Below are 4,586 nucleotides of genomic sequence, written 5' to 3' on the forward strand. Positions count from 1 at the left end.
TGCCCGTTCGAAGGCTCCAACTCGTACGATTTGGTATCCGTCCGTATATATATTGCATGGAAGTGAGAGGAGGCGTTCAATTTATTACAGATTCCGAAAAAAAAATCTGAATATGGCGAAGAGTACGATCACCTGCGTAAGCGTTCAAAAGAAGGGCACTGAACTTGACACATGCCTCCAAAGAAGTCACGTGCCTTAAATGTCGACTTTGCTTATTGTACTTTAAGCGGGAGCGACATGAGGCTAATGCAACAAACTGTAGGTGAAAGTATCGCTGATACAAAACTTAAGTGCCTCTGCTCGGCCTCATATCGTGACTGAAGCCAGGAAACCCTAAAGCATTAGCAGTGTACGTGACTCGCATCTAAACATTATCAGTTTACGAGCTTGCTGTTACCATGGGCCATTTCACGATCGCCGCGTAATCAGCTCATTTCACCCTTTCACAATCATTTGTATGCACTCTTCATCTCTTCGACGCGCGTATCCACCTTGCAAACACAAATCTCGACAAATGCTCCTTCTGCGCTGTGTTAGCAAGTGTTAAAAAGACAAACAAAAATAATTTTAACTGTGTGAAAAAAAAATATAGGCATCTGACGTTAAGAACCCATTTCCATAAGATTAAAAATGATAACACGGAAAAAGATTTGAAGCCGTGGGGAGCGAATATTTTAGTAGTGACATACGCGGAAAGCCAGAAGCACTTCCATGAGTATTTCGCTCGGGGTCTTTGCTTTGTATAATATGGGAATCAAGACCCGAATATCCACTGAGCCAACAAAAAATATGTGCTCCTGTCAGGCCACTATTGCAGTAAATCTCAATGGAGTGCTGCATCGATGGGTATATTATCGTACATAAAACTTGAACTTGGGCTGTCGACCTGAACTTGGGTTGGCTACCCGCCTGAAAAGGGTCAATTAAACAGCTGTCTAGAACACGACACTGAGTAGAAACTACTAAAGGATCTCATTTGTTTCCTGCCTTTCAAGCTTTTCTTTCCTGTTTAAGCGATGTGCTTCTTTTTTTTTTTTGTAGCAGTGCGATATTACACCATGAAAAAAAAAAACATGTTTGTAGAGACTCCATCGCACGGCAGCATGGTAAGTGTGTGCCTCAATTGGGGCAACGGATGGAACGATGTGATAAGCGTTTGAGAGACATAGAGGTTGCAGAGCGGAAAGAGGCCCTATTTCTACTTCCATGCAGGAATCGTGGGTCAGCGTCTAGGTATTGCTGAGGAGTCACTACTCTCACTATCGGTTGTCTCGCAATTCGCACGATGTTGCCTACATCACGTGCTCGCTGTGACTGACCTCGGCGAACACAACGCTTAAAACATCGCATTGAAAACTGCGAAAGAATAAAGAAGCAGACACGACAAATGTGCGATTCGTCTTTGCTAAGTTGATCCTTTCCCAAATGTATTATTTCTGCAAATGCATATAGGAAAGTTAAAACAGAGCGTCAGCGCTATTGGTCCTCCAATGCTATGTGAAAATGAAAGCGTCTGCTTCTGGGGCAGTACACAGCGCATATTTAAACATGAACAGATGCGGCTCGCATTTATAATGATCACGATCACGTCTCGTTTCTTCTCCCCTTGCGTTTATTTCACCTGGGGTGGCTTGCACGAACATTTAATAACGAAAGTAATAACAATTATAATAACGCCTTATTAAACGCTCCATACATCACCGCCGTTTTTCGGCTAGCCAACACTTTATTATAAATATTGATCGGGAAATTTCACTTGAAAAAGTCGCCTATTAAGGCAAAATATTGCGGAACTCCCCATTGAAAGATCCAGGACCTTAATTGAGAAGTGTAAGACTGGGGTTGAAGATTACCATGCACTGGTCAATAGCCTGGCATGGGAAGAAGAATTCATGATTGCCAGTCAACCTCTAGAACATGTTCACGAGTGTGTTTATTTAGGTCGATTACTCAAAGGGGACCCTGATCATGAGAAGGAAGCTTACAGAAGAATAAAAACGGGTTGGAATGCATACGGCAGGCATTACCAAGTCCTGACTGGGAGCTTACCACTGTCGTTGAAAAGAAAACCGTACAATCATTGCATTCTACCGGTGCTAACATATGGGACAGAAACTTGGAGGTTAACAAAGAAACTCGAGATCAAGCTAAGGGCCTCGCGTACAGCGATGGAACGAAAACTGTTAGACGCAGCGTTAAGGGACAGGAAGAGAGCAGTGTAGCCGGGTCAGAGAGAAAAGTGTTACAGCTGATATTCTAGTTGACATTAGGCGAAAAAAAATGAAGCGGGGAAGGGCCATGTAATGCGTAGAGTAGACAACCGGCGGATCGTTGTTACAAAATCGGTGCCAAAGGAAGGGAAGTGCAGTCGAGGACGGCAGGAAATTAGGCGGGGGGGATGAAATGAGGAAATTTGCAGGTGCAAGTTGGGATCACCTAGCCTGGTGTTACGTTTGGCCGAGTTCGATTCCAAGCCGGGAGAAGAAGACGCCGGGAGAAGGAAGAACGTAGTTTTAATGCGGCATGCTTGCCGAAGGAAGGTGTACAAAAAGAAGCCGCCAACGGCGTGATCCGCAGTCCTTAATAAAGGAACGCCGTGATCAAAGGGCGAGGGAAAACATATCAGCGCACATGCGCGAAACAGATTATCGTCCGGAACAGATGAGCCAGACTTGGGCGCCGGCTGATAAGCGGTGCGCAACGCAACACTGGGTTAATTGGAAATCGCTCGGCGAAGAATTCGTCCTGCAGGGGACATAAATTAGCGCAATGATGAACTAGGGCGGAACTCGCGCGACCAACTTTTCAGAACGAACCGGCGATATCGCTGTGCGGGAATGAAGAATCAGAGCATGTTTGGCTATAAACAATGCATTTTAGCGAAATTACGGTCAATGTTTTAGCAACCGGTTTCGTAACGCATGGTGTGTTCTAACTGCTTGTTTAAAGGAGCGTTGCTCTTTATGATGTAATGCGGCTGTGCGACATTTTTCAAATATACTACGTTTTGGACATCAGGAGTAACGCTGTGAAAGCTACGCATGAAATTCGGTCACGATAACTTATCACTCCGCGCGTTCCATCAACGCTTCACTGCGCGTTCCGACCGTGATTCGTTGCGCGCCAATGGCGCTGGCTCGCGCGAGCGCTGACGGGCTGCGAATAAAAAAACCCGAAAAGAAAAACAACGCAACGCAAATTGATTTCAAACTAAGCATTAACATGCGTATACCACAGTTTGTTTGTTTCTAACGGCTAACGGCTAACGCGTTTTATTGCGATAGCAATTATATGGACACTCAAAAGCAGATTTCTGCCGTCGGCGTCGCCGTCGCCGTCGCCGTGAGGTTCCGTATGACGTCAATGGAGATGAAATCGTCGCCGCGCGCCGAACGCTGTATGTGCGAGTGAAAGGGCGCGAGGGGCGCGCGCTTTCACGGGGAGTGAACGCACGGCGGAGAAGAAACGCGCGTTCTGCGCCGTGCTCGCTTAAGGGCTGCAGAAGTAGGCGTCTCTTTCCTCATTTACAATCACCATATATGTAGAGCAAACGCGCCTTCTACCGACGCGCGAGAGGCCGTGGGGGAGGGAAGGGAGGCGACGTTTAGCTGCGGCACCAAGTGCCTATTTATATCAGAGGCTCCGGCAACAGTCACCAATGCCGCACGCATTTTGAGCGAACGCGGGCAAAACGCCGACGGCGTCTACAACAGTTCTGCGTGTTGCCGGTGCTGCTGCATGTCCAAGTTTATACAGCTGATAAAGCTAACATCATTACTCCGTATAGCTCTCTACAAATTTGCTATCGCAAATTCGCAATTGATGCTTCGCCTTTCAGGTGAAACTGCGACAACCTTTTTTTAAACTCAGCCCATATAAAGAACAGTTTCGCATGATTGTGGTAAAACATCCAACTATTTCCAAGTGCGAACACAGCCTCAGCAAAAAATTCACGTGGAAACTCCTGTGGGAGCTGTCTATCGCCGGTTCTACTTTACGCATGTTGGAATCCCCAACAAAGACAACTCGACGCTTTCCTTCCCCCTCACCGCCGAAAGCTGCCCCCGAAGTCACAATGCCCTCCGCTCCTTTCTTATCCTTGCCCTTGGCTTTGTTTTCTTCCCCGGCCGCGTCAGTGGTATCCCCTTCGTGACTAGCACTGACGTTTCCGCCACTGCTTCCCGGCGTGGCGGGTTCGGCTCTCTCTGCACTCGCATCGGAGCCAGCTCCGTTCGCGGTGCTCGCCTCGATGCGTTCATCATTGCTTTGCAGAATGGTGGCGCTCAGCTGGATTTCTGCGTTAGCTAGCTTTTCTTCTGCCTCCTTCCTCTGCTTCTGCTCGATTTTAAGTTCCTTTTCTAGCTTTCCAACCCGCTTAGCTAACTTATCCTTGTCTTGCTCTAGGCGGTCTAGCCGAGACCCTAGCACACACATCCTACAGATAAAATCTGCACCATTCGCTTCGCGTGCTGACTTAAACCGCGTTTCTTCCAGCGCGTAGGAACGCTCGCACTCAGAACAACGCACGCGTGGGTTCCCCCTAGTACCAACCATCATCTCGTACTAACAAGACGTAGATGTGGCAA

The 4,586-nt window shown here is 47.4% G+C and overlaps 1 protein-coding gene across 1 annotated transcript in view; it reads right to left on the minus strand.

Moving 5' to 3' along the window:
* Positions 1-2,037, minus strand: part of LOC119458699 (uncharacterized) — a 604,514-nt gene extending 602,477 nt beyond the window's left edge. Inside the window, exon 1 of the mRNA XM_049671378.1 lies at positions 2,028-2,037. The gene's annotated coding sequence lies outside the window, so the exon portion shown is untranslated. The remainder of the gene's footprint in view (positions 1-2,027) is intronic.
* Between the last annotated feature and the right edge of the window lie 2,549 nt (positions 2,038-4,586).

The sequence above is a fragment of the Dermacentor silvarum genome, chromosome 7 (genome assembly GCF_013339745.2).
Source record: "Dermacentor silvarum isolate Dsil-2018 chromosome 7, BIME_Dsil_1.4, whole genome shotgun sequence".
NCBI lineage: Eukaryota > Metazoa > Arthropoda > Arachnida > Ixodida > Ixodidae > Dermacentor > Dermacentor silvarum.